This window comes from Balaenoptera borealis, assembly GCF_965194805.1.
Source record: "Balaenoptera borealis genome assembly, chromosome: X".
Classification (NCBI taxonomy): Eukaryota; Metazoa; Chordata; class Mammalia; order Artiodactyla; family Balaenopteridae; genus Balaenoptera; species Balaenoptera borealis.
The window spans coordinates 27,334,116-27,353,239 of NC_138881.1; the positions used below are offsets into that span (position 1 = coordinate 27,334,116).

The window sequence follows — 19,124 nt, forward strand, 5'->3', positions numbered from 1 at the left end:
TTGGTTCAAGGAAATGGAAACCAAACTTAAAAGTCTCAGCAATGAACTAGAAACTATAAAAAGTGATATACCAGGTTTTTATAAGAAGCAAACAAATTTTGTTACTGAAAAATACAAAAACTGAAATTAATCATCCAATGAACAGGTTTAACAGCCAATGGACACAGTTGAGACACTGAATCAGAGACAAGTCAGTGGAAAAAAAGCTCAGAATAAATACAGGATAAGCAACATGGGGATATGGTATGAAGGTATAACATCTGACACAGTTAATTGGAATTCCAGAAGGAAAGGAGAGACAGTATGGGGTAGAAGCAAAATTTGAATGGCTGAAAATTTCCAAAAAAGATTTAAAAATGTCAAACCACAAATTTAAGGATGTCAATGAATTCCTAGCTGAAAATCAGCAGACAAAGAAAAAGTTAAAAGCATCCCGAGGGGGAAAAAGATTACTTCCAAAGAAGCAACAGTTTACATGGATAGCTTAATTCTCAACAACAAAAATGGAAGCTAAAAGACATATGTAATGGAATCCCTAAGTAGCAGAAAGAAAAACAACTGCCAACCAAGTATTCCACGGCAGAGAAAACACCCATCAAGAATGAAAATTAAGGGGGCGGAGACACAATGGTGCAGTAGAAGAAAGTGAACTGACCTTTTCTTACGAAAACACCAAAATCACAACTAACTGCTGAATGACCATCGACAAAAAAATGCTGGAACCTCCCAAAAAAGATATCCTACATCCAAAGACAAAGAAGAAGTCACAGTGAGATGGTAGGAGGGGCACAATCGCAATAAAATCAAATCCCATACCCGCTGGCTGGGTGACCCACAAATTGGAGAATAATTATACCACAGAAGCTCTGCCACAGGAGTGAAAGTTTTGAGCCCCACGTCAGGCTCCCCAGGCTGAGAGTCTGGCAACGGGAGGAGGAGCCCTGAAAGAATCTAGCTGTGAAGGCCAGTGGGGTTTGATTGCAGGAACTCCACAGGACTGGGGGAAACAGAAACTCCACTCTCAGAGGGGGAACACAAGGTCTCGTGTGCACCACCCAGGGAAAAAAAACAGTGACCTCATAAGAGCCTGGGCCAGACCTTCCTGCTGGTATTGCAGGGTCTCCTGCAGAGGTGGGGGGCTGCTGTGGCTCAATGCAGGGAAAAAGACACTGGTGGCAGTAGTTCTGGGGAGTACTCATTGGCATGTGCCCTCCTGGAAGCTGCCATCTTCTAACCAAGACCTGGCCCCACCCAACAGCCTATACGCTCCAGTGCTGGGATGCCTCAGACCAAACAACCAACAGAGCAGGAACACAGTCCCACCCATCAGCAGACAGGCTGCTTAAAGTCTTCCTGTGCCCACAGCTGCCCCATAAGCACAACCCCTGACATGGCCCTGCCCACTAGAGGGACAAGACCCAGCTGCACCTACCAATGGGCAGGAACCAGTTGCTCCCACCAGGAAGCCTGCACAAGCCTCTGAGACAGGCTCATCCACCAGGGGGCAAACAGCAGAAGCAAGAACTACAACTCTGCAGCCTGCGGAATGGAAACAGTAATCACAGAAAGTAAGACAAAATGAGACGGTAGATGAATCTGTCCCAGGTGTTGGAACAAGATAAAACCCCAGAAGAACAACTAAGTGAAGTGGAGACAGGCAATCGACCCAAAAAAGAATTCAGAGTAATGATAGTAAAGATGATCCAAGATCTCAGAAAAAGAATGGAGGAACAGATCGAGAAGATACAAGAAATGTTTGACAAAGACCTAGAAGAGCTAAAGAACAAACAAACAGATTAATAATACAACAACTGAAATAAAAAATACACTAGAGGAAACCAATATCACAATAAGTTAGGCAGAAAAAAGGATAAGTGAGCTGGAAGAGAGAATGGTGGAAATCACTACTACAGAATACGATAAAGAAAAAAGAATGCAAAGAAATGAAGACAGTCTAAGAGACCTCTGCGGAAACATTAAACGCAACAACAATCACATTAGAGGGGTCCCAGAAGGAGAAAAGAGAGATAAAGGACCTGAGAAAATATCTGAAGAGATGATAGCTGAAAACTTCCCTATCTTGGGAAAGGAAACAGTCACCCAAGTCCAGGAAGCACAGAGAGTCCCAGGCAGGATAAACCCAAGGAGGAACATGTAGAGACACGTAACAATCAAATTGAGAAAAATTAAAAACAAAGAAAAAATATTAAAAGCAAAAGGGAAAAGCAACAAATAATATACAAGGGAACTCCCGTAAGGTTATCAGCTGATTTCTCAGCAGAAACTCTGCAGGCCAGAAGGGAGTGTCATGATATATTTAAAGTGATGAAAGAGAAGGACCTACAACCAAGAACACCCAACAATGCTCTCATTCAGATTCAACAGAAAAATCAAAAGCTTTACAGACAAGGAAAAGCTAAGAGAATTCAACATCACCAGACCAACTTTGCAACAAATACTAAAGGAACTTCTCTAGGCGGAAAAGAAAAGGCCACAACTACAAACAAGTATATACAAATGAGAAAGCTCACTAGTAAAGGCAAACATACAGTAAAGGTAGGAAATCATCTACACACAAATATATTATCAAAACCGGCAATGGTGAGGAGAGCACAAATGCAGGAAACGGGAAATACGTTTCAAATTAAGAGACCAGCAGCTTAAAACGATCTTGTTTATATATACAGACTGCTATAGCAAAACTTCATGGGAACCGCAAACCAAAAATCTACAACAGATACATACACAAAAGAGAAAAAGCAGGGAATTCCCTGGCGGTCCAGTGGTTAAGGCTCCGTGTTCCCACTGCAGGGAGCACAGGTTCGATCCCACATACCATGTGGCACAACCAAAAAACAGGAGAGAGAGACGGAGAGAGAAAGCTATCCAAACACAACACTAAACAAAGATCAGAGCAGAAATAAATGAAATAGAAATGAAGAAAAAAACAGAAAAGATCAATAAAACTAAAAGCTGGTTCTTGGAAAAGATAAACAAAATTGATAGACCTTTAGCCAGACTCATCAAGAAAAACAGGGAAAAGGCTCAAGTCAATAAAATTAGAAATGAAAAAGGAGAAGGTACAACAGACACCACAGAAATACAAAGAATCGTAAGAGACTACTACAAACAACTATATGCTAATAAAATGGACAACCCAGAAGAAATGGACAAATTCTTAGAAAAGTACAATCACCCAAGACTGAACCAGGAAGAAATAGTAAATATGAGCAGTCCAATCACAAGTACTGAAATTGAAACTGTGATTTAAAAATTCCCAACAAACAAAAGCCCAGGACCACATGGCTTCACAGGCAAAATCTATCAAACATTTAGAGAAGAGTTAACGCCTATCCTTCTGAAACTTCTCCAAAAATTGCAGAGGAAGGAACACTCCAAAACTCATTCTATGAGGCCATCATCACCCTGATACCAAAACTAGACAAAAATAATACAAAAAAAAGAAAATTACAGGCCAATATCACTAATGAACATGGACATAAAAATCCTTAACAAATTACTAGCAAACTGAATACAACAACACAATAAAAGGATCCTACACCGCGATCAAGTGGGATTTATCACAGGGATGCAACGATTTTTAAATATCCGTAAGTCAATCAGTGTGATACACCACATCAACAAACTGAAGAACAAAAACCACATGATAATCTCAATAGATGCTGGAAAAGCTTTTGAAAAAATTCAACACCCATTTATGATAAAACTCTCCAGAAAATGGGCACAGAGGGAACTTACATCAACCTAATAGAGGCCATATACGACAAACATATATACAGCTAACAAGATACTCAACAGTGAAAAGCTGAAAGCATTTCCTCCAAGATCATGAACAAGACAAAGATGTCCACTCTCACCACTTTTATTCAACATAGTTTTGGAAGTCCTAACCACGGCAATCAGAGAAGAGAAAAAATAAAAAGAATACAAATCGGAAAAGAAGTAAAACTGTCACTGTTTGCAGATGACATGACACTACATATAGAAATCCTAAAGATGCTACCTAAATCCTAAAGAAAACTACTAGAGCTCATCAGTGAATTCGGTGAAGTAGCAGGATACAAAATTAATGCACAGAAATCTCTTGCATTCCTATACACTACTGATGAAAACTCTGAAAAAGAAATTAAGGAAACACTCCCATTTACGACTGCAACAAAAAGAAGAAAATACCTAGGAATAAACCTACCTAAGGAGACAAAAGACCTGTATGCAGAAAACTGTAAGACACTGATGAAAGAAATTAAAGATGATACAAACAGAGAGATATACCATGTCCTTGGATTGGAAGAATCAACATTGTGAAAATGACTATGCTACCCAAAGCAATCTACAGATTCAATGCAATCCTTATCAAACTACCAATAGCATTTTTCACAGAAGTAGAACAAAAAATTTCACAATTTGTATGGAAACACAACAGACCCCGAATAGCCAAAGCAATCTTGAGAAAGAAAAACGGAGCTGGAGGAATCAGGCTCCCCAACTTCAGACTATACTACAAAGCTACAGTAATCAAGACAGTATGGTACTGGCACAAAAACAGAAATATAGATCAATGGAACAAGATAGAAAACCCAGAAATGAACCCAAGCACCTATGGTCAAATAAACTAAAACAAAGGAGGCAAGACTATACAACAGAGAAAAGACAGTCTCTTCAATAAGTGGTGCTGGGAAAACTGGACAGCTACATATAAAAGAATGAAATTAGAATATTCTTTGATACCATACACAAAAATAAACTCAAAATGAATTAAAGAGCTAAATGTTAAGACCTGATACTATAAAACTCTTAGACAAAGACATAGGAAGAACACTCTTTGACATAAATCACAGCAATATCTTTTTCGATCCATCTACTAGAGTAATGGAAATAAAAACAAAAATATACAAATGGGACCTAATGAAACTCAAAAGCTTTGGCAAAGCAAAGGAAACCATAAACAAAACATAAAGACAACCCACAGAATGGCAGACAATATTTGCAAACGATGCAACTGACAAGGGATTGATCTCCAAAATCTACAAACAGCTCATGCAGCTCAATATCAAAACAAACCCAAACAACCCAATCAAAAAATGGGCAGAAGACCTAAATAGACATTTCTCCAAAGACATACATACAGCCAAGAGACACAGGAAAAGATGCTCAACATTGCTAATTATTAGAGGAACGTGAAATCAAAACTACAATGATATATCACCTCATACCATTCAGAACGGCCATCATCAAAAATTCTACAAACAATAAATGGTGGAAAGGGTGTGGAGAAAAGGGAACCCTCCTACACTTTGTGTGGGAATGTCAATTGGTACAGCCACTATGGAGAACAGTATGGAGGTTCCTTAAAAAACTAAAAACAGAGCTACCATATGATCCAGCATTCCCACTCCTAGGCATATATCCGGAGAAAATTATGGTTCGAAAGGATACAGGCACCCCAATGTTCACTGCAGTGCTGTTTACAACAGCCAAGTCTTGGGAAGCGACCTAAATGTCCATCGACATATGAATGGATAAAGAAGACGTGGTACATATATACAATGGAATATTAATCAGCTATTAAAAAGAATGAAATAATGTCATTTGCAGCAACATGGATGGACCTGGAGATTATGATACTGAGTGAAGTAAGTCAGACAGAGAAAGACAAATATATGATATCGCTTACATGCAGACTCTAAAACAAATGATACAAATGAAATTATTTACAAAACAAACAGACTCACAGACTTAGAGAACGAACTTATGGTTACCAGGAGGGTGAGGGTGAGGGTGAGGGTGAGCGTGAGGGGAAGGGATAGTTAGAGAGTTTGGGATTGACATGTACACACTGCTATATTTAAAATGGATAACCAGTACTTCCCTGGTGGTCCAGTGGTTACAACTCCGTGCTTCCACTGCAAGGGGTGAAGGTTCAATCCCTGGTCAGGGAACTAAGATCCCACATGCCGCCCAGTGCAGCCAAAATAAAAGGGTAACCAACAAGGACCTACTGTATAGCACAGCAAACTCTGCTCAATATTATGTAACAACCCAAATGGGAAAGGAACTTGAAAAAGAATAGATACGTGTATATGTATAACTGAACCACTGTGCTGTACAAGTGAAACTATCACAACACTGTTAGTCAACTGTACTCCAATATAAAAGAAAAAGTTTAAAAAAATTCAAAGTTTGAGATTGACATATACACACTACTGTATTTAAAATAACCAACAGGGACACACTGTATAGCACACGGAACTCTGCTCAATATTCTGTAATAACCTAAATGGGAAAAGAATTTGAAAAACAATACATACATTTAAGAAAAAAAGAATGAAAATGAAATATATTTTCTGACAAATAAAAACAGAGTTCACATCCAGCAGAACTCCACTAAAAAATCATAAAGCAAAAAAAACTGACCCAAAATGGAAGGTCACAGATGCGGAAATGAAGAACCATGAAAGTTTAAGTAAGCATGTGAAAAATCTAATGGGGCATTGATTGTATAAAATAATAATGTTCTGTGGGGTTTAAAATACGTACAGAAACTTATCTCCCAACCCATTAAATTATATACATGGAATATGTACAGCTTTTTGTAAAAAAATATACATACAGAATATTAAGTTACAGGACAAGAGCATGAATGTCAGGAGATCGGTAAATGGAACAGAGGTATTTTAACGTTCTTGCTTCAACCAGGAGGAAGATAAAATTATCAGTTAACACTAGACTTTAATAAGTGACCTATGCATGCTGTAAGTGCGAGTGCAATCATGAAAATAATTAAAATATGTGATATCTGAACCAATAAAGGAAAATTGATATAAAAATAATCAAATCAAAGGAAGAGAAAAATAAAGAACAGGTGGGACAAAAATGTGCTGCTGTATTTAATCTCAAAATGTCAGTACTTACATTAAATACAAATGGACTAAATGTTCCCAAAAAAGAAAAAGATTATCAGACTTAAAAAAACAATCTACAAACATATGCTGCTTTCAAGAGACCCATTTAAACATAAGAATACAGAGAGGCTGAAAGTAAAAGGATAAAAAAATATATCATGGGCTTCCCTGGTGGCGCAGTGGTTGAGAGTCTGCCTGCTAATGCAGGGGACACGGGTTCGGGCCCTGGTCTGGGAAGATCCCACGTGTCGCGGAGCAACTAGGCCCGTGAGCCACAATTACTGAGCCTGCGCGTCTAGAGCCTGTGCTCCGCAACAAGAGAGGCCGCGATAGTGAAGAGGCCCGCGTACCGCGATGAAGAGTGGCCCCCGCTTGCCGCAACTGGAGAAGGCCCTTGCACAGAAACGAAGACCCAACACAGCCAAGAATAAAAATTAAAAAAAAAAAATATATATATATATCATGCAAACACTAGCCAAAATAAAGACGGTATAGCTAAATTAGTCTCAGAAAAAACAGACATCAAAGAAAAAGTATTACTAGAGTTAAAAGAGTCACTTCAAGGATGATAAAATGTTTAACTCACCAGAACATAATTAACTAAATTTATATGCACTTGGGACTTCCCTGGTGGACCAGTGGTTAAGAATCCGCCTTCCAATGCAGGGGATGCGGGTTCGATCCCTGGTCAGGGAACGAAGATCTCACATGCCACGGGGCAACTAAGCCCACGCACTGTAACTACTGAGCCTGTGCGCTCTGGAGCCCACATGCCAGAACTATAGAGTCCACACACCACAACTAGATAGAAGCCCATGTGCCACAAAGAAGAGCCTGCATGCCACAACGAAAGATCCCACGTACCCCAACTAAGAACCAACACAGCCAAATAAATAAATAAATAAATAGTTTCTAAAAATTTAGATGCACTTGATATCATGACCTCAAATTATATATACAGGAAAAGTTGACAGAACTAGTAGGAGAAATACACATACATTAGTATCATAGTGGTGGATTTTAAGGTATCTCTCAGTAGTTGAAATAAGCAGACAAAAAAATCAGTAAGGATAACACAACACAATTAACAAATTTGATCAATAGGCATATATAGAACTCTGCATCCAACAGCTGCAGAATATATTCTTTTCAAGATCTTACATATTTACAAAAACTGATCACATGTTGAGCCATAAAGTAAATCTCAAGAAATTTTAAAAGACTGAAATCACTCAGAGAAAGTACTCTAAACCAGAAAGCAATTATAAAATATGCAGTTAGAAAATTCTTATATTACTGGAAATTTAAAAATCCACTTTAAAATAACCCATTGATCGAAGAAATTACAATGGAAATTAAGATATGTTGTGAAGTTATAATGGAAATACTACGTATCAAAAATAATGGGATGCAAGTAAAGACATACTTGAAAGTGAAATGTGTAGTTTCAACTGCATATGTTAGGAAGGAAATAAGGGTGCAAATTAATACCTAACCACCCTTGTTAAGAAGTTAGAAAAATAAAAGCAAAAGGAGTCCTAAAAAAATAATAAATATAAAAGCAGATATTAACAAAATAAAAAAACACCAACACAGCTGGTTCTTTGGAAGAATTACTGTAATTGCTAATCCTCTAGTAAAATTATTTTTAAAAAGAGGAGAAAAAAAAGATACATATACCCAGTATCAAGAATGAAAAAGGCCCAAGAGAAATGAAAACATGTCTGCACAAAAACTTGTACATGAATGTTCATGGTAGCATTACTCATAATAGCCAAAAACTGAAAACAACTCAAACGTCCATCAACTGATGAATAAATTAAATAAGGTATATCCATACAGTAGCATATTATCTGGCAGTAAAAAGAAATGAAGTACAGTTGACCCTTGATCAACACAGGGATTAAGGTTGCTAACCCTCCACACAGTTGAAAATCCGAGTATAACTTATAGTTGGCCCTCCATATACATGATTCCTCTGTGTACACAGTTCCTCTGTATTCACGGTTCCACATCTGCAGATTAAACCAAATGCAGACTGTCTCGTACTATAGTGTTTACTACTGAAAAAAGTCCCCATATAAGTGGATCCACACAACTCAAACCCCTGTTGTTCAAAAGTCAACTGTACTGATATATGCTACAACATAAGTGAACTTAGAAAACATTATGCTAAGTGAAAGAAGCCAGTGACAAAAGACCACAAATTGCATGATTCCATTTATGTGAAAATTTCAGAAGAAGAAAATCTACAGAGGCAAAAAGATTTGTGATTGCCTAGGGCTGATGGGGCGAGAAGGAGCTCGGGGAAAATGGGGAGTGACTGCTAATGGGTGCAGCATTCCTTTTTGTTCTGAAATTGATTATGCTGATGGTTGTACAACACTGTGAATGTTATAAAAACCACAAAGTTGTACACTTCGAATGGGTGAATTGTATGGTTATACCTCAAAGCTATTAAGAAAAGAAAGGAGGAACATTCAGTAAGGAATCTGTAGACAATAAATGATAAAAGAGCATAACTGTAATGCCAATAATTTGAAAATTCGGATAAAATGGACAAATTTTTAAAAAAGATAACTTACCAAACAGTTGTAAGAAGAAATAAATTCATACCAAGCATCTTTTCCAACAATGGTATAAAATTAGAAATCAATTACAAGAAGAAAACTGGAAAATTCACAAATATGTGGAAATTAAACAACATGCTACTGAAAGACTAAAAGATCAACAGAGAAATCGAAAAATACCTTGAGACAAATGAAAATGAAAATACAACACACCAAAAATTATGAGATGCAGCAAAGCAGTTCTAAGAGGGAAGTTCATAATAACTGAGGCCTACCTCAAGAAACAATAAATATCACAAATAAATAACAAAACATTACACTTCAAGGAACTAGAAAAAGAACAAAGTTCAAAGTTAGTAGAATGAAGGAAATAACAAAGATCAGAGTGGAAACAAATAAAATAGAGGCCAAAAAGACAAAAGAAGAGATCAATGAAACTAAGAGCTGGTTCTTTAAAAAGTAGACAAAATTAACAAACAGATACCACAGAACTACAAAGGATCATAAAAGACTACAATGAACAATTATACACCAACAAATTGGACAACCTAGAAAAAATGGATAAATTCCTACAAACACATAACCTTCCAAGAATGAATCATGAAGAAATAGAAAATGTGAATAGATCAATTACTATTACGGAGACTGAATCAGTAACCAAAAATCTCTCAACAAACAAAGGTTCCAGGACCTGAGAGCTTCACTGGTTAATTCTACATTCAAAGAAGAATTAATACAAATCCTTCCCAAACTCTTCTAAAAATAGAAGAGGAGAGAACACTTTCAAACTCATTTTACAAGGCTAGCATTAGGCTGATACCAAAACTAGACAAGGAAACCACAAGAAAATTACAGGCCAATATCCTTAATGAACACAGATGCAAAAATCGTCAACAAAATATTAGCAAACCAAAGTCAACAATACATTAAAAGGATCATACACCATAATCAAAGGGGTTTATCCCAGGGAGGCAAGGATGGTGCAACACCTGCAAATCGGTCAATGTGATACATTACATTAACAAAATGAGAGGTAAAATCATATGATCATCTTAACAGATGCAGAAAAAACATTTGACAAAATTCAACATTCATTCATGATAAAAATTCTCAACGAAGCAGTACAGAGGGAATGGACCTAAACATAATAAAAGGATGTATGTAACAAGCCCACAGCTAACACTGTATTCAACAGTAAAAAGCTAAAAGTTTTCCTCTAAGATCAGGAACAAGACAATGTCCACTCTCATCACCTTAATTCAACATAGCACTGGAAGACCTAGCCACAGAAATTAGGCAAGAAAAAGAAATAAAAAGCATCCAAGCAGGAAAGAAAGAGGTAAAACTATCAATTTTTGCAGACAACATGAGATTATATATAGAAAACCCGTAGGATTCCATCAAAAAACTGTTACAACTAATAAACAAATTCAGTAAACTTGCAGGATACAAAATCAATACACAAAAACCCTGTTTCTTTACACAAATAATTAACTATCAAAAAGAGATATTAAGAAAATAATACCATTTACAACTGCATCAAAAAGCATAAACTACCTAGGAATAAATCTAACCAAGGAGGTTAAAGACCTATATACTGAAACCTACAAGACACTGACAAAAAAAACTGAAGACAGAAATAGAAAGATAGTCTATGCTCATGGATTGGGAGAATTAATACTGTTAAAATGTCTATACTACCCAAAGCAATCTAAAGATTCAATGAAATCCCTATCAACATTCCAATGGTATTTTTCACAAAAAGATAAACAATCCTAAAATTTGTATGGAATCACAAACGACCTCCAATAGCCAATCTTGAGAAATAAGAACAAAGCTGGAGGCATCATGCTTTCTGGTTTCAAACTATATTACAAAGTTATACTAATCAAAACAGTATGGAGGGAGACCTTCAAGATGGCAGAGGAGTAAGACGTGGAAATCACCTTCCTCCCCACTAATATATCAAAAATACATCTACATGTGGGACAACTCCTACAGAACACCTACTGAATGCTAGCAGAAAACCTCAGACTTCCCCAAAGGCAAGAAACTCCCCACGTACCTCAGTAGGGCAAAAGAAAAAAGAGACAAAAGAATAGGGACAGGACTTGCACCTCTGGGAGGGAGCTGTGAAAGAGGAAAAGTTTCCACACACTAGGAAGCCCCTTCACTGGCGGAGATGGGGGTGGGGGTGGCGGGGGGGGGAAGCTTCAGAGCCATGGAGGAGAGCGCAGCAACAAGGGTGGAGAGGGCAAAGCAGAGAGATTCCCACACAGAGGATCGGTGCCGACCAGCACTCTCCAGCCCGAGAGGCTTGTCTGTTCACCCACGGGGGAGGGTGGGGGCTGGGAGCTGACGGTCAGGCTTCTGAGGTCAGATCCCAGGGAGAACACTGGGGTTGGCTGCGTGAATATAGCCTGAAAGGGGCTAGTGCGCCACAGCTAGCCAGGAAAAAGTCTGGAACTGCCTAAGAGGCAAGAAACCATTGCTTTGGGGTGTGCGAGGAGAGGGGATTCAGAGCACCACCTAAACGAGCTCCAGAGATGGGTGCGAGCCGCAGCTATATTGCAGACACCAGAAATGGGCATGAAATGCTAAGGCTGCTGCTGCAGCCACCAAGAAACCTGTGTGCAAGCACAGGTCACTACCCACACCTCCCCTCCCGGGAGCTTGTGCAGCCCACCACTGCCAGGGTCCCGAGATCCAGGGACAACCTCCCTGGGAGAACACACGGCGTGCCTCAGGATGTTGCTATGTCATGCCGGCCTCTGCCGCCGCAGGCTTGCCCCGCATTCCATACTCCTCCCTACCGCCGGCCTGAGTCAGCCAGAGCCCCCTAATCGGCTGCTCCTTTAACCCCGTCCTGTCTGGGAGAGAACAGATGCCCTCAGGAGACCTACACGCACAGCCGGGGCCAAATCCAAAGCTGAATCCCAGGAGCTGTGAGAACAAAGAAGAAAAAGGGCAATTTCTCCCAGCAGCCTCAGGAGCAGCAGATTAAATCTCCACAATCAACTTGATGTATCTTGCATCTGTGGAATACCTGAATAGACGAGTCATTCCAAAATTGAGGTGGTGGACTTTGGGAGCAACTGTAGACCTGGGGTTTGCTTTCTGCATCTGATTTGTTTCGAGATTTATGCTTATCTTAAGTCAGTATTTAGAGATTATTATCATTGGTAGATTTGTTTATTGATTTGGTTGCTCTCTTCCTTTGTTTTATATATATAGAGACATTTCTTTTTCCTTTTTCTCTTTCTGTGAGTGTGTATGTGTACATTTCTTTGTGTGATTTTGTCTGTATAGCTTTGCTTTTACCATTTGTCCTAGAGTTCTGTCTGTCCGTTTTTTTTCTGTGTGTTTTTTTTTGTTTTTTAGTATACTTTTTAGCACTTGTTATCATTGGTAGATTTGTTTCTTAGTTTAGTTTCTCTCTCTTTTTTTCTCTTTTTTTTTTATTACTTTTTAAGTTTCTTTTATTTTTAATAATTATTTTTCAATTTTTACCTTAATAACTATTTTATTTTATCCTTTTCTTTTTTTTATTTTTTTCTCCTTTTTCTTCTGAGCCGTGTGGATGACAGGGTCTTGCTGTTCCGACCGGGTGTCAGGCCTGTGCCTCTTGAGGTGGGAAGGCCGAGTTCAGGACACTGGTCCACTAGAGACCTCCCAGCTCCACGTAACATCAAATGGCGAAAGCTCTCCCAGAGATCTCCATCTCAACGCTAAGACCCAGCTCCACTCAATGACCAGAAAGCTACAGTGCTGGACACCCTATGCCAAACAACTAGCAAGACAGGAACACAATCCCACCCATTAGCAGAGAGGTTCCTAAAATCATAATAAGGACACAGACACCCCAAAACACACCACCGGACACAGTCCTGCCCACCAGAAAGACAAGATCCAGCTTCATCCACCAAAACAGAGGCACCAGTCCCCTCCACCAGGAAGCCTACACAACCCACTGAACCAACCTTACCCACTGGGGGCAGACACCAAAAACAACAGGAACTACGAACCTGCAGCCTGCAAAAAGGAGACCCCAAACACAGTAAGTTAAGCAAAATGAGAAGACAGAGAAACACACAGCAGATGAAGGAGCAAGGTAAAAACCCACCAGACCAAACAAATGACAAGGAAATAGGCAGTCTACCTGAAAAAGAATTCAGAGTAATAACAGTAAAGATCCAAAATCTTGGAAATAGAATGGAGAAAATACAAGAAACGTTTAACAAGGACCTAGAAGAACTAAAGAGCAAACAAACAATGATGAACAAGACAATAAATGAAATTTTAAATTCTCTAGAAGGAATCAATAGCAGAATAACTGAGGCAGCAGAACGGATAAATGACCTGGAAGATAAAATAGCGGAAATAACTACCACAGAGCAGAGTAAAGAAAAAAGAATGAAAAGAATTGAGGACATTCTTACAGACCTCTGGGAGAACATTAAACGCACCAACGTTCGAATTATAGGGGTCCCAGAAAAAGAAGAGAAAAAGAAAGGGACTGAGAAAATATTTGAAGAGATTACCATTGAAAATTTCCCTAATATGGGAAAGGAAATAGTTAATCAAGTGCAGGAAGCGCAGAGTCCCATAAAGGATAAATCCAAGGAGAAACGCCAAGACACATATTAATCAAACTATCAAAAATTAAATAAAAAGAAAAATATTAAAAGCAGCAAGGGAAAAACAACAAACAACATACAAAGGAATCCCCATAAGGTTAACAGCTGATCTTTCAGCAGAAACTCTGCAAGCCAGAAGGGAGTGGCAGGACATATTTAAAGGGATGAAAGGGAAAAACCTACAACCAAGATCACTCTACCCAGCAAGGATCTCATTCAGAGTTGACGGAGAAATTAAAACCTTTACAGACAAGCAAAAGCTAGAAGAATTCAGCACCACCAAACCAGCTTTACAACAAATGCTAAAGGAACTTCTCTAGGCAAGAAACACAAGAGAAGAAAAAGACCTACAATAACAAACTTAAACAACTAAGAAAATGGTAATAAGAACATACATACCGATAATTACCTTAAATGTAAATGGATTAAATGCTCCCACCAAAAGACACAGACTGGCTGAATGGACACAAAAACAAGACCCATATATATGCTGTCTACAAGAGACCCACTTCAGATCTAGGGACACATACAGACTAAAAGTGAGGGGATGGAAAAAGATATTCCATGCAAATGGAAATCAAAAGAAAGCTGGAGCACCAATTCTCATATCAGACAAAATAGACTTTAAAATAAAGACTATTACAAGAGACAAAGAAGGACACTACATAATGATCAAGGGATCAATCCAGGAAGAAGATATAAAAATTGTATATATTTATGCACCCAACACAGGAGCACCTCAATACATAAGGCAAACGCTAACAGCCATAAAAGGGGAAACCGAGAGTAACACAATCATAGTAGGCGACTTTAACACCCCACTTTCACCAATGGACAGATCGTCCAAAATGAAAATAAATAAGGAAACACAAGCTTTAAATGATACATTAAAAAAAAGAACTAAATTGATATTTATAGGACATTCCACCCAAAAACAACAGAATACACTTTCTTCTCAAGTGCTCATGGAACATTCTCCAGGATAGGTCGTATCTTGGGTCACAAATCAAGCCTCGGTAAATTTAAGAAAACTGAAATCATATCAAGTATCTTTTCCAACCACAACGCTATGAGACTAGATATCAATTACAGGAAAAAAATCTGTAAAAAATACAAACACATGGAGGCTAAACAATACACTACTTAATAATCAAGAGATCACTGAAGAAATCAAAGAGGAAATCAAAAAATACCTAGAAACAGATGACAATGAAAACACGGCGACCCAAAACCTATGGGATGCAGTAAAAGCAGTTCTAAGACGGAAGTTTATAGCAATACAATCCTACCTCAAGAAAAGAGAAATATCTCAAATAAACAACCTAACCTTACACCTAAAGCAATTCAAGAAAGAAGAACAAAAAACCCCCAAAGTGAGCAGAAGGAAAGAAACCATAAAGATCAGATCAGAAATAAATAAAGAAGAAATGAAGGAAAGGATAGCAAAGATCAATAAAACTAAAAGCTGATTCTTTGAGAAGATAAACAAAATTGATAAACCATTAGCCAGACTCATCAAGAGAAAAAGGGAGAAGACTCAAATCAATAGAATTAGAAATGAAAAAGGAGAAGTAACAACTGACACTGCAGAAATACAAAGGATCATGAAAGATTACTACAGGCAACTATATGCCAATAAAATGGACAACCTGGAAGAAATGGACAAATTCTTAAAAAAGCACAACCTTCCGAGACGGAACCAGGAAGAAATAGAAAATATAACCAGACCAATCACAAGCACTGAAATTGAGACTGTGATTAAAGATCTTCCAACAAACAAAAGCCCAGGACCAGATGGCTTCACAGGCGAATTCTATCAAACATTTAGAGAAAAGCTCTATCAAACATTTAGAGAAAAGCTAACACCTACCCTTCTCAAACACTTCCAAAATATAGCAGAGGGAGGAACACTCCCAAACTCATTCTACGAGGCCACCATCACCCTGATACCAAAACCAGACAAAGATGTCACAAAGAAAGAAAACTACAGGCCAATATCACTGATGAACATAGATGCAAAAATCCTCAACAAAATACTAGCAAACAGAATCCAACAGCACATTAAAAGGATCAGACACCATGATCAAGTGGGGTTCATCCCAGGAATGCAAGGATTCTTCAATATACACAAGTCAATCAATGTGATACACCATATTAACAAATTGACGGAGAAAAACCATACGATCATCTCAACAGATGCAGAAAAAGCTGTTGACAAAATTCAACACCCATTTATGATAAAAACCCTCCAGAAAGTAGGCATAGAGGGAACTTTCCTCAACATAATAAAGGCCATATATGACAAACCCACAGCCAACATCGTTCTCAATGGTGAAAAACTGAAACCATTTCCACTAAGATCAAAACAAGACAAGGTTGCTCACTCTCACCACTATTATTCAACATAGTTTTGGAAGTTTTAGCCACAGCAATCAGAGAAGAAAAAGTAATAAAAGGAATCCAAATCAGAAAAGAAGTAAAGCTGTCACTGTTTGCAGATAACATGATACTATACATAGAGAATCCTAAAGATGCCACCAGAAAACTACTAGAGCTCATCAATGAATTTGGTAAAGTAGCAGGATACAAAATTAATGCACAGAAATTTCTTGCATTCCTATACACTAATGATGAAAAATCTGAAACAGAAATTAAGGAAACACTCCCATTTACGACTGCAACAAAAAGAAGAAAACACCGAGGAATAAACTCATCTAAGGAGACGAAAGAACTGTATGCAGGAAACTATAAGACACTGATGAAAGAAATTAAAGATGATACAAACAAATGGAGAAATATACCATGCTCTTGGATTGGAAGAATCAACATCATGTGAAAATGACTATACTACCCAAAGCAATCTACAGATTCAATGCAATCCCTATCAAACTACCAATGGCATTTTTCATAGAACTAGAACAAAAAATTTCACAATTTGTGTGAAAACACAAAAGACCGTGAACAGCCAAAGCAATATTCAGAAAGAAAAACGGAGCTGGAGGAATCAGGCTCCCTGACTTCAGGCTATACAACAAAGCTACAGTAATGAAGACAACATGGTACTGGCACAAAAGCAGAAATATCGATCAATGGAACAGGACAGAAAGCCCAGAGATAAACCCACGCACATATGATCACCTTATTTTTGATAAAGGAGGCAAGAATATACAACGGAGAAAAGACAGCCTCTTCAGTAAGTGGTGCTGGGAAAACTGTACAGCTACATGTAAAAGAATGAAGTTAGAACACTCCCTAACACCATACAGAAAAATAAACTCAAAATGGATCAAAGACCTAAATGCAAGGCCAGACACTATAAAACTCTTAGAGGAAAATATAGGCAGAACACTCTATGACATAAATCACAGGAAGATCCTTTTTGACCCACCTCCTAGAGAAATGGAAATAAAAACAAAAATAAACAAATGGGACCTAATGAAACTGAAAAGCTTTTGCACAGCAAGGGAAACCATAAACAAGACAAAAAGACAACCCTCAGAATGGGAGAAAATATTTGCAAATGAAGCAACTGACAAAGGAGTAATCTCCAAAATTTACATGCAGCTCAATATCAAAAAAACAAACAACCCAATCCAAAAATAGGCAGAAGACCTAAATAGACATTTCTCCAAAGAAGATATACAGACTGCCAGCAAACACATGAAAGGATGTTCAACATCACTAATCATTAGAGAAGTGCAAGTCAAAACTACAATGAGGTGTCACCTCACACCATTCAGAATGGCCATGATGAAAAAATCCACAAACAATAAATGCTGGAGAGGCTGTGCAGAAAAGTGTACCCTCCTGCACTGTTGGTGGGAATGTAAATTGATACAGCCACTATGGAAAACAGTATGGAGGCTCCTTAAAAAACTAAAAATAGAACTACCATACGACCTAGCAATCCCACTACTGGGCATAGACCCTGAGAAAACCATAATTCAAAAAGAGTCATGTACCACAATGTTCACTGCAGCTCTATTTACAACAGCCAGGACATGGAAGCAACCTAAGTGTCCATCCACAGATGAATGGATAAAGAAGATGTGGCACATGTATACAATAGAATATTACTCAGCCATAAAAAGAAACTAAAGTGGGTTATTTGTAGTGAGGTGGATGGACCTAGAGTCTGTCATACAGAGCGAAGTCAGAAAGAGAAAAACAAATACCGTATGCTAACACATATATATGGAATCTAAAAAAAAAAAAAGGTTCTGAAGAACCTAGGGGAAGGACAGGAATAAAGATGCAGACATAGAGAATGGACTTGAGGACAGGGGGAGAGGGAAGGATAATCTGGGACGAAGTGAGAGAGTGGCATGGATTTACATATACCCCCAAATGTAAAACATAACTAGTGGGAAGCAGCCACATAGCACAGGGAGATCAGCTCGGTGCTTTGTGACCACCTAGAGGGGTGGGATAGGAAGGGTGGGAGGGAGGGAGATGCAAGAGGGAGGAGATATGGGGATATATGTATATGTATAGTTGATTCACTTTATTATAAAGCAGAAACTAACACACCACTGTAAAACAATTATACTCCAATAAAGATGTTAAAAAAAAAAAAGTAATACACGTCCTGAAAAATGGCTTAGGCGCTCCTCCACTCCCACCCTGTGACCTCTGTTTCGGACTTGGGTCTTTGTGCTGTTTTTCAGGGACTGTTTTGAGCTTAGCTGTCCTGATACACATAGTGGTGGTACCGTTGAAAAGGACCTCAGAGTTGAGGACAGGATGAATATCAAAGTCATAATTTAATTTAAAAAAAAAACAGTATGGAATTGGCATAAAAACAGACACATAGATCAATGGTACAGAACAGAGTTCAGAAATAAACCCACACATATAGGGTCAACTAATTTATGACAAAGGAGCCAAGAATATACAATGGGAAAATGAGTCTCTTCAATAAACGGTGTTGGGAAAATTGGACAGCCACATGCAAAACAATAAACGGACCACTATGTTACACTATACCCAAAAAT

At 38.3% G+C, this 19,124-nt stretch overlaps 1 protein-coding gene across 7 annotated transcripts in view; it reads right to left on the reverse strand.

The window, feature by feature from the left end:
* TAB3 (TGF-beta activated kinase 1 (MAP3K7) binding protein 3) overlaps positions 1-19,124 on the reverse strand; it is a 117,301-nt gene that overhangs the window by 77,234 nt on the left and 20,943 nt on the right. Inside the window, exon 1 of one of the 7 annotated variants that reach the window (XM_082378152.1) lies at positions 656-11,707. The exons of the other annotated variants lie outside the window; for them this stretch is intronic. The gene's annotated coding sequence lies outside the window, so the exon portion shown is untranslated. Of the gene's footprint in view, positions 1-655; positions 11,708-19,124 lie in introns of those variants that run through there. 7 annotated transcript variants of the gene reach the window in all.